The sequence below is a fragment of the Adiantum capillus-veneris genome, chromosome 25, assembly GCF_014529385.1.
Source record: "Adiantum capillus-veneris isolate H3 chromosome 25, ASM1452938v2, whole genome shotgun sequence".
NCBI classification, from domain to species: Eukaryota; Viridiplantae; Streptophyta; class Polypodiopsida; order Polypodiales; family Pteridaceae; genus Adiantum; species Adiantum capillus-veneris.
This window is the reverse complement of record NC_140955.1, coordinates 126836247-126848605: the sequence shown is the minus strand read 5'-3', so window position 1 is coordinate 126848605 and position 12359 is coordinate 126836247. Positions and strand designations below refer to the sequence as shown.

At 42.0% G+C, this 12359-nt stretch overlaps 1 pseudogene; it reads left to right on the top strand.

Annotated features, from left to right (window-relative positions):
* The first annotated feature begins 9388 nt into the window (after positions 1–9388).
* Positions 9389–11056, top strand: LOC147425619 (AAA-ATPase At4g25835 pseudogene; annotated as a pseudogene).
* Positions 11057–12359: the final 1303 nt, after the last annotated feature.

Below are 12359 nucleotides of genomic sequence, written 5' to 3'. Positions count from 1 at the left end.
TAAACTGGGAAATTGAGTAAACACAGGAAAAACAAGTCCAAATTTGACCAAATTTCACCAGTATGCTAGAAAGACCTATAGGAACATGTGTGCAAAAGGCTATCCCAAAATCCTTCCCAACATGGATCACGATCCATGTACCTTTTTGCTCAATCAGAGTAAGATTTACATCATCTGACTCAGAATATCCAACAAAGCCTAGCCATGAAGTATCAAGTCAATTGGATTCCAAAATTCACATCAAAATGCCAAATTTCTCCAAGCCTAAGGATAATTTCCAAGAATTGACCTAAGTATCAAACCAATGATCCAAATCCCAATTTGTTTGGACCAAGGCACCACCTTGATGTGTCCTACCAGCTGGTATCACCAGATCTTCAAAAGGTGTTCCAACACGGATCGTGATCCATGTACCTCAGAGACAGAATTTATCCGTGACCTCATGACCTTGTTACTATAGTAATCCTAGATGCACTGGTGAAATTTGGTCAAATTTGGTGTAGTTTTGACAAAGTTATTCTCATTTTTCATTTTATGGTCAAAGTTTGCGTTTTCTTCAACTTTCTAATAGTTTTGATCAATTGCTAAATCCTATTTCCAAATCTGAAACTGGCCTCAGGATGCCTCGAAGAAAAGCACAAAGGGAGTGGAAAGCAGCTCCATATGAGATCACAAATATATCCTCAAATGAGAAAGCCCATATCATAGAACAGGTGTTGGAAATAATACCAGCAAACATCTTCATTGGAAGGTTTTAGGGAGTAGACGGAGAGATAGTGAAGACCACCATTTTTCCAATTGTGGGCATTACACCAGAAGTTAGAAGTGCAAGTAGGGACCTGATGTCTACAATTAGGCCTTTTCCTACGACTACCGCCATGGGGAACAAATTTCAGAAGAACTAATGAACTCATCAGCTCTATTCAGTAAAATGGAGAAGCCACCCTTATGGACAAAGATCGAGCTACGATCAAAGTCAAAATCACTACAGAGATAATAAAAAATGAAGCTCTCCATCTTTAGCAGGGAACACACAACCAAAGCAATAGATAATGACAAAGCCTTTTTGAAGCAAAGATTTTCAAGAAGAGAAGGGTGATCAAGACACACTTGACCAACAAGAGTATGATTTTGAATCACCAAAGGAACAAAAGTCACCTTCAAAGGCTGGAACAGAAAAAAGAGAAGAAGCTTTAGATCTTCCAAAACAAATGACGGATCAAGTGTTGTCACAAAAGAAGGCAGATCAAGAAAAAGAGATAGCACCGCCAGAAACCACTACAACTCCGGTTGCTCTAGAAGTACTGAAAACAAAGGAAAGAGGGACAGATGCGGCTGGTACCTCGGATCAGGGCCAAAGAAGTAAAAAAAAACCAAGATCGCCTCGTTCACAAGCTGCGGTAGAGGAGGGAACCAAAATGATTAGGTTGTTTGACATTGATGCATATTTAGACCAGATCAAGCTCCATTTCCAATGCCAAAGAGCTCTCTATAACTTGCACAAACTAGAGTTGGAGGACACCAAGAAAGAGGCAACAAAAGCAGTTGAAAACACACTGCAGCTACAAAACAAAATAGAGAAGTTGCAAAAAGTCTAGGTGCAGCTCCAATCAGAGTTACAAAGGGAACAAGAGAACGCTGCTTATTACTACAAGGAAGTCCAGTAGTTTAATGAAGCCAACACTAAGCTACAAGTTGAGCAACAAATACTAGAGGAAGAACTAGTCAGGGAGAGGGAATAGATTGAGAAGCTGCAAGAGTCCTACGTGGTGGTCAGCAAGGCTCGAACCCAACTTCTAGCCTTGCAAGAGATGTCGAGCTCCTCAAGCATGACAGCTAGATCAACCTTGATGAACAAAGAGGTCCAGGATCTAAAGGAGGCCCTTGCTCAAGAGAAATTTGATAGACAAATTATGACAGTAGGACATAGAGCATTGCAAAAAGCTGAAGACGAAGAGATTGAAAATTTGAGAAAGCAGCTGGCAGCAGAGGCACAGGGAGATTTGGAGGCTACAAGGGAAAAACAGGAAAAGCCCAAACAAACAGCCCTAGTGGAATTTGAGCAAAAGGAGGACCTCAGCATTTCACTTTTGAAGCTCACCAAACGAATATGTCAAGTACAAGCACAGGAAGATCAACACAGGAATTTGAAGATCCAACCACGACATCCATCTCGGATACGCAAAAGAAGAAATTCAACGATGGATCTCAGAAGTCAAAGACCCTTCACACAAGGAGTATCTTCAATATAAGCTCAAAGTGTTGGAGTCAGCATCCCTCCTCATGATCACTCCAGATGAAGTGATAAAGAACCTCGAGCATGAGATGATCGCCCTACCACCACTGATGAGGCAGGAGGCTCTATTGTGAAAACAAAAAATGATACCTACTCTTGAGCCAAACAAAGGAGGGGATTACAGGGATGTTCTTATCACTGCGCTACAAATTCAGACTATCATCGACAATCAACCCCTCTAGCAAAAGAAGTGGTTTGAGTAGTGCCCAACAGATGAAACATATTATAGAAATGCTCTGCAGCATCTCAGGATTGACACAACTTACTATCGCATCAACAGACGGCAATCCTATGAAAGCTTTTATTCATGGCAAATCAAAAGACTAGCAGTGTTGAGTTACCCAGTCATAACAAAGCCAAGCAATAACAATTTCCCATCAGAAAAGTATATGGTTCAGACGCTCAAGGGGGTCATCAACATGATGAAGGAGATACCAGATCTCGCATGCCAAATTCTCGTGGATGCTAATCACCTGCATTACGAGATTCAATAAGATAGAAGCCGCGCAGCATCCTTGGCAAGTTTTTGTCGAAGGCACAAGAGGGCTCTGTTGGAATATGGAAACATAAATCCCAAGCAAAAATGTCATCATGGTATTATATGCGAGAGTCATGTTCCTGCCCTCCCACTATATGCAAACCTTTGAGGAGGCATTCATGACAGGATTCTTTGAGATAGACTCCTCCATATTTAATCCCATGACCAAAGATTTACCAGATTGACACATAGCATACTGAACACGCTCAACAATGATCCCTTCAGAGAGCTGGCGGCGACAAAAGTGGAGATCGAGGTAAGGGCACAAAAGTTGAGGCACCTCACTGGGACACTAGAAAAGAGACTGATCAACTACTAGAAGACAATCAAAGACAGATTGCACGAGGATGTGCAATAAATTGGAAGGGGAGAATGTTTGGTGGAGGACTGACACGTAAAAGGAAGTAATATATTATGTTAGCCACTCTGAGTCTACACACCATGTAAGTGGCCGAATGGCCGTGGGAAAGTCCCCCTAGCTCTTAAGTCAAAACCATTAGTTTTGAAAAATACACAATCATTATCTTGGAAAAGAATTGCACGTTAACTGTGAGAGCTCTTTGTTGCTACAAACTGTAATTTGCTTTTCTCCTTGTCTGATAATCAGAATTCGATTCCGAATAGCACATTGTGTTCCTTGTCTCTTGCTCTACAATCTAAGTGTAATCATTCTCAATTATGTTGTGGTTTGCAACCTCTTGTTTGTGAGCTAAATGCATTGATTTGAGGTCTTGAATGGTTTTTTTTTAATGTTTTGACCTTGGAAAAGTCTTTCTATGCCTAAGGGGACATTTCTGTGTAGTTCTATTTCAGTTTTTTTGCACATTTTTTGTGATGGATTGTGATTTATATACCTTCCTAGATGGCTGCAAAACTTGGTAAGAATGTGCCCTTAGGTGTTGTGGGATGCTAACAAGGCGTGATGACCTAGAGCAGTGAGATTGGACATAGACTGATTTTTTGACTAGGAAGTGGTGTATTTGCTTTTGTAGTAGTATATATAGTCCTCTAAGTTCACTTTGGTGAGATTGACACTCTAACACCATATTAGAGAGTTTGAAACTTTAGAGACAATTTGGGAATCACCAGTGTCTTAAAGTTTTGGCCATATGGACAAATCTCAAACTATTTTTTAAGGCTAAACTCTTCCACAAGGTAGTGCTTGAAAAGCTCTTTTGAGCGATGCTCTCAAAACTTTGGCTAAGATCTGGCCATGTGGTCAAATCTTAAGATCATTTTGAAAGGGGTAATTGGGAAATTTCCAAATTCTAATATGGTGTTCTTTCATTAAGTCTTCATATCCCATCCCGAGTCGCTTCCTTGCATATTGACATTATGTTAGTAAGAAAAATCTATGTTGCAGACGTACGTCGCCGCGATCCGCTAACAACGAGCGTAGAACCACCATGGACTATGGCATCATGGGCAACTTTGACACAGATGGTGATGAAGCTAGGTATTGTGGATCTATTGAAACGATACTAAAGATTAACTTTAGAACCTTTCATACCTTCTTTGTTGAGTGCAAGTGGTTTGCAAATGTGTCTAGACGACATGAGAATGGCCTCTACATGGTGGGCTCTAGTGTGCATCACATAGGGAGGTATGACAATTTAGTTTTGCTACGTGATTGTGTGAGTAGGTGAGTGACAATGTTACTCACTTTGAGCTTCTCTTCTATAGGTCATCTATATCCCAACAATCCACCAACCAAAACTTTGGTTTGTAATTTCGGTAACACCTCGAGGGAGAACCATTTTTGCCACTAACGAAGTAGAGACCATCTTCGACCCTCTTCCACCTCCTACTTTGGATGATCGAGGGGAACACAGACGAGAGGGAGATTGATGATTCAAGACCGGTGGCCGCAAGTCTTAGTGAGGATGATTGTCATGATGATGATGATGATGAGATGGAGGATGATGAATTTGAAGATGATGAATCCAACGCATCCACAAATGACAATTCTATTTCTCTCTTTATTGATTTAGGAGCCATGGGCTTAGAATTGGATGATGCTTCTTGCAGGGATCTTTAGGAAGATGATTCATAAACATTTTGTACACTGTAAGTTATAAAAAAATTTGGTCTTGTCATCTATTCATCTCTCTCTCCGCCCTCCTCATCTCTCTAATTTTGTGAAGCATGTTAAATTATGTTAATCAAGTGATAGTGATTAGATTAGTTGTAACCAAGTGTAATCCCACATAGCTAACTATTGTTCCATGTTTTCATATCTTTTTTTAAAAAATTAACAATTTTATATAATGTTCTTTAATTTTTATTAAGGGAGAAAGAAACACCAAAATTTGAGGGGGAGGAAATTATTTGGGTAAGATGCAACGTTCTAAGTTTCCAAAGGATGGTTCAGTTAGGGCCACATGCAGGTTGCAGCTTCTGCATAGTGATGTTTGTGGATCCATGAAAACTCCGTCCTTGGGCAATTACCTTTACTTCGTGACTTTTGTTGATGATTATTCTAAGCATGCATGGGTATTTCCGCTTAAAGAGAAGCCCAAAGTATTTATGTGCTTCAAACAATTTTTGGCTATGACTGAAAATGTCTCAAAATGTACTATGGACACCCTCCGTTTGGATCGGGGGGAGTGTATGTCTCATGAATTTAATGCATTTCTGGCTAGTCGTGGGATTAAAAAACAATGCACAGTGTCTTATACGCCTCAGTAAAATGGTGTTGCTAAGAGGAAAAACTTGTCACTTACAAAAATGGCACGATGTATGGTCAAAAGTCAAGCTTTTCCGCATTCTTTTTGGCTTGAGGCCATCATGTGTGCCACTTATGTACTAAACAGGTGTCCTATGAAAGCTTTGCAGTCTAATACTCTATATGACGCATGGCATAGTAGAAAGCCTTCAATTGAGCACATGCATGTTTTTGGCTGTTTGGCATATGCTTTGGTGCCACAAACACAACGCAGAAAATTGAATGATAAGGCTGTCAAATGTATTTTTGTTAGTTCTGAAAGCAAAGGTTATAGGTTGTATCATCCACAAACAAAGCGTATTCTAGTTTCACGGGATGTTGTGTTTGTGGAAGATTCTATTTAGCCCTTGATGTCATGTACTAGAGACGGGTAATGTAAGCTCATAGGACATTTATGACACTTTTTTTCCTCTTTTCAGTGGTGGAAGTACGAATGTAAATTCCAATGAGGCAAATGTACAATCTATGGGGGTTACTGAAAATTTTATAGACACGGGGTATTCACTAAGGGTTATCGTATGGTATCACGTGAGTGTACAATAGGGGGGTTTTCTAAGGCCAAATGGATAGATTTTACATAGGAGGGTCTAGTATGTAGGGGTTAAAAAGGCAATTTTGCTGCATGCAGGTGGCATCCCCCTATTACTACTAGTGAACCCCCCGTGGTTATAGATCAGCCTATTACTGATGTAGATGCACATGATGTACTTGATGAGGAAAGGGTTGAAAATGAGCAGGCTAGAGGTATGCCAAAATGGCTAGTGCATACATTGTGTGACAGTAAATTGGATGCACCTTTGTCTAGTCATACGCGTTCAGGCTCTCGCCATGCATCTTATGCGTCAGATTGTTATGATTTGCCCTGTGTCTATCTTACATGATGTTGAGGAACCTCTGTCTTTTGATGAAGCACATAATTCAGAAAATTGGATGGCTACTATGCAATCAGAATATGATCCACTTATAGAAAATGACACATGGACTTCATGTGATTTGCCTCCTAGCAAAAAGGCCATTGGTATGAAGTGGGTTTACAAGTTGAAACGCAAGCCAAATGATGAGATTGATCGCTGTAAGGCTCGACTTGTTGCAAAGGTTTATGCACAGCAAAAAGGCATAGATTATGAAGATGCTTTTTCTCCCACTTGTCGTATGACTACTGTTCATTTTCTATATGCATTGGCCGCTCATTTTGGTTGGGATGTACATCAGTGAGACATTTTTACTGCTTTCTTGAATGGTGACATATTTAAGGAAGTTTATGTAATGTAGCCTCACGGTTTTGGCAAGAAAGGACAAGAGGATAAGGTGTGCAAATGTAACCAACTTTTTGTATGGGTTGAAGCAATCTTCTCGTGCTTGGTATGAGAAGGCTGACACTCATTTGGTCAAACGAGGCTTTTGTAAAACAGTCCAACAGAAAGCACATTGTATGTAAAGCATGAGGGTGATGTACTTCTCATTGTGGTTCTTTATCGAGATGATTTGCTGATCTCTAGACCAAATGAGAGACATACTGCTGAATTTAAGGCTAATTTGAATGCTACTTTCAAGGTGAAAGATTTGGGGATGTTGCATCATTACTTGGGTATATAATTTAAGCAATATGATGGTGGTATTGCCTTGTGTCAAAAAAGTTACATAGAGACACTGCTATGTAAGTTTGGACTTGAGGATTGCAAACCTATTGCCACTCCCATAAAAACGGGTTTGAAATTGAGTCTTCATGATGCTGGTCATCTTGCAGATGTCACTCTTTACCAAACTGTTGTTGGATGTCTCATTTATGTATGTAACACAAGGCCGGATATTCAGTTTGCAATCTCACACGTCAACAGATTTATGCATAGCCCAGGGTCTAAGCATTGGTAGGCTGTGAAGAGGATTTTCCACTACTTGAGTGACACTTTACATCTTGGCTTGGTTTATCCCAAGGGGAGATCATTGCCGCCAGACTTACATGCTTTTTTGGACTCAGATTAGGCTAGTTGTTTTGACACGCAAGTGTCCACAAGTCGTTTTTGTTTCATGCTTGGCAGTTCATGTATATCATGGTTGAGCAAGAAGCAACCTACTATGGCCACTTCTAGTTGTGAGGCTGAGTACAGGGAAGTCTTCACAGCTACGGTTGAGTGTGTATGGCTCAAACGCCTTATGGCTGATTTAGGTGTTGGACTGACAGTCAGAGTGCATTGGCAGTTGCGAGGAACCCAATTTTTCATGCTCGCACAAAGCACATTGAGGTGCATTACCACTACGTCAGGGTCTCGTGAGAAGTTCGAAGCTTTTCGCAAAGCTTTGGGCTTACTCCCCTTTGTAGACTGATCATGTCCTCAGGGCATGGCACTTCCCTTTATTCATGTGCCAGGGGAGATTTGTTACCATATACATGTGGTAGTGATGTGTGTGAACACACTTAGGACCGCCGAGGCATTTTTTCCCTCACTAGGAGGTTTTTCCCCCCGTACATTGTATATATGCCCATCATTCTAGGGCTATCTATCTTTCCATTTCACACTAAGTAAAACACTCACTGTTGTGTGCCTTGAGCTTCGTTCGTCCAAGCTGTATGTGTTTTCTTGCAACCCTGATTCCAACAAACAATTAGAGATTTTCATAGTGCATAGGATGAAAATGGATCTCTTTAGTCTTCAGATCCAACACTTTTTGTCTTTATCAAGCAAAGTGAACACCCCGCTCTCCCAGTCTTGCTTGGCCCCTTTTGCAAGAAGCCACGGTCTCCCCAAAATGATAGGGTAAGCGTTGTCACCTTCTTTCATCACAAAAAAGTCAATAAGGCACTCTAAACCCATTACCTTCACCCTCACGTCCTGAGCCACGCCCAAACATCTAGCCTTGGCATGATTGGCCATCCTGATGTGCACATTTGACTTGTGTACTGCGTCTCTTTCATAGCTACTTATGTCATAACACAAACGTGGGCTCCATCATCTATGTATTCTTGCACCTACATTTTCTTCTCAATGACTGCCTCTACAACAGGAAGCACATCTGCTAGATTTCCCACTCTTAAATCCATATTTTGCACATCATGTACATTACCCTTGGTTGTTTGTGGAGATTTCTCATCATCTCTCTATATACTAAACAAAGGTGAGCTGCCAAAAAATGGTTTGGAGCTCACTATCCGTGCCACGTGTCCCTCTCTCTCCCCCGTCCGGAGGATGGATCACACACTCGTATAAATAAAGACCATTAACCATCACTGGCGTGAGTCAGCGCCATGTCAGATGCCAACTCATGGTTGTCATGTGACTATGTGAATGAGAATTTTGAATGTCTGCTGATGTGTCTCTAGCCCATTTTAAAGTTATAATTTTAAGCTTTATCGAGGGCCTATTGCACACATTCACTAGGACGTGCGTGCAGATGAGATCCTGTAAAGACATTGGGGGGATGACAGTCCGTATAAGGGCGGAGAGAGCCCTCTTGACTTCCTCACCCATTTGAGTTAGCCTGCAGAGCAGACATGGGAAGACGGTGAGGTGCGAAGCAGTTTGATGGGTTAGAGCTTTGCTTCATTTGCTTGCACATGCGACGCAAGAGCAGATGGGCTAGGTTGATTGGTTGTTAAAATTCTGAGTAAGTATTAATTTGTTCAAAGTGTGCCACTTGTGTGATAAACCAGGGACCCAAATATGTCCTTTCATAGCTCGTGTGGTGTGTGCGTGTGACACGGGCCTAAACTCGACCGAAGCGTGGCATACTTTTAGGAGAATCTTTTTTATTTCATAAATCTCACTCACATTTAGACTAGCAAGTGAACGCTCGGAAACTTTATTCACTGTAGTCTGTGGCTTCGCTTACACGCACACTCGGAAAACGCAGGTACAAGTTGCACACGGCCTGGCCTCCCTTCACTTGTTGCCCATTGCCTCCATCTGCTCTGCTCGATTTTCTTCTTCATCCTCCTCTTTTAGCTGCTGTTCATCATAGTACTAGCACTGCAATGGAGAGCTTGATTAGCAAGCTCTGCTCCTACATGGGCGTGTTCGCTCTTTTGCAGACATTCCTCCCTCCTGCATTCCGGCAGTACCTGAATCATGGCCTGGCATTGCTGTGGGATAAGTTTGTCCAGACGGAAAACCGGCATGTGGAGTACCAAGTGGAGGAGAAAACGGGCGGCAGCTACAATCACAACATTTTCTACAGGCAGGTAGGCATCTACCTCAGCTCCCTCCGCTCCTCCATGGATTCGCACACACGCCTCAAAGTGTGCAGATCCGTGGAGAATGGCAGCCTTGCCTTCAGCCTTCTCGACAATGAAGCTCTGGAGGACAGCTTCAATGGGGCGTGCTTGTGGTGGACTCACACATGCATGGAGAGGGAAGGAGGCAACAATGGCAATGGCAATGGCAATGGCAGTGGGGACGAGAGAAGCTTTACCCTTCGCTTCTTGACAGCGGAGAGGAGTATCGTCATGCCTGCATATTTAGATCATGTCTCCAAGGTTGCTGCAGAGATTGAGCACAGGAATACCCAACGCTGGATCTACACAAACAACCATAGTGGATATTGGGAAGCAACTATCTTTAATCATCCCTCCACTTTCAACACGCTTGCCCTGGATGATGGCCTTGCAGACCACATACAAGCGGATTTAGAATTCTTTCGCAACGCGGAGAGTTTCTACCACAGGAACGGGCGCGCTTGGAAGCGCGGTTACCTGCTTTATGGCCCTCCTGGTACTGGCAAATCCAGCATGATTGCGGCCATAGCCAACCATGTGGAATATGACATTTATGACCTTGAGCTCACAAAAGTGTGTGACAATGCAGAGCTTAAGTCCCTTATGATACAAACAATACGCCGGTCGGTGATCGTCATCGAGGATATTGATTGCAGTGTCCATCTATCGGATCGCGCGGAACCTGATAAATACTCACAATCTACCTCAGGTTATACAGCTGACTCCAATATTGAGTCTGCCATAGGCCCATCAAGTGAGGGGACTAGCAAGCTTACCCTCTCCGGGCTTCTCAACGTCACGGATGGGCTGTGGTCATGCTGCGGAGAGGAGCGTATCTTCATTTTCACTACCAACCACAAGGACAGGCTTGACCCTGCTCTGCTCAGGCAGGGCCGCATGGATATGCACATTCTGCTTTCTTATTGCACCTTTCCAGCCTTCAAGAAGCTGGCAAACAATTATTTAGGCATTGAGGATCATCCCATGTATGTTGAGCTTGAGGATGCCATGGCAAGAACTGCTCATAAGATCACTCCCGCTGCCATGGCGGAAATGCTGATCAGCAATCAAAGTGACCCCGACGCAGCATTGAGGCAAGTCATGGCCTCATTGCCACGTTATTATGCATTAGCTCAAGACGTCGTAGCTTCGACTAGTCCCAGTGAAAAGTATGCACTTGAGGACTCACCACTGAAAAAGGGTAGCACAAAAAAGGATCGCCTTAGAGGCCGGATTTTATTCTTCTTGGCTGCCATTGAAGGCAAGCGTATGTATTAGTTTACAATATTTTGGTTTTGGGGGGGGGGGGGGGGGGGGTGACTGTGCACTATGTGTTATGTTAAAGTATAACATGAGTTCGAAAAAAGGGGTTTTAAAATGCAAAAAAATTAAACAATTTAACAGAAATACATTAAAACAAGGGGTTTTTAATTTCAATTTTGAAAAAAATTACTAAACTAAGGTGTCATTTTATTCATTCAGACATGTCTCACAAACGCACGTTATATAGGAGGGCACTGAATGGTGAACCCCCGAGAAAAAATTCCTTATAACGTGTAAGGCACTTATATCTGCCTCGACATTATATGCACACGTGTTTAGCTATCTTTCCTTGCTTCCTCCATATTGAATCTGTTCTTGAACTCTTGAGAAGTATGTCATCTTGGACTTGCATCAGCTCGTTGCTTGCAATGCACAAGAATGTCGTTGGCGTCCACTTCTCTATCAAGCAAGAGAAAATATTGCATATCACCTAACTTATGTTGCTATGGATTTTGGTTCTCATATGGCCAATATAGTGTATAGGTTATGATCAGTTGAAGCTAAATCTGCTATTCTATTTAGTGGTGTTATTCATGCGCTGGTCCCTTCACACCATTGTTGTCTATTATACCACCCATTCTTTTAACTTCATTGGAACCAATCAATCTTGGTAATGAAAATCTGATACAATGTACAATGCACCTCAATAAATTGCCCTACCCAGAATTTGACAAATAAGTAAAATAAATAACTAAAAGCCAAAATAAATAATAACTTGAGATTCCAAAACTCTAACACTCTCTCTGCAACTCATAGTGGACATACACGCTCAATAAGAGTTCCAAGATGTAAAGCATAGGTCACTTAGTGTACCTGGTTTGCAGATACAATAAGTGTGAAGTCAAAGGTCTTGGGTGCGGACATTACACATTTTAGACCTTGGCTAAGGTATAAAAGCCAACTTTGTAAAGATTTTGTTAAGTTTTGGATAATGAAATACACAGCGTGAGCTAATGGCTCTCACTTCTCTCCTTCTCGCGCTTCCTACTCCCTCCCCGGTTGTCACATTGCAGTCGCGTTTGTTGCATAGCAACCACAGGTAAGAGCTCTACGCATTGACGTAAACACATCACAGTATTTTGTAGCTTTTGGCATCACCAACTCGTGGCCTAATTTCATCATAAGTAGGAATTTATACTTTAAAATAAAAAACTAAGCATGGGCAGGGTATTGGGGCATCATTGCTAAGCATTTAGGTGCATTCTAGGTCAAAAACGACTAGGTCAAAATTCCACTGGTGTTAATAATCGCGATTTTGGCACTTGAC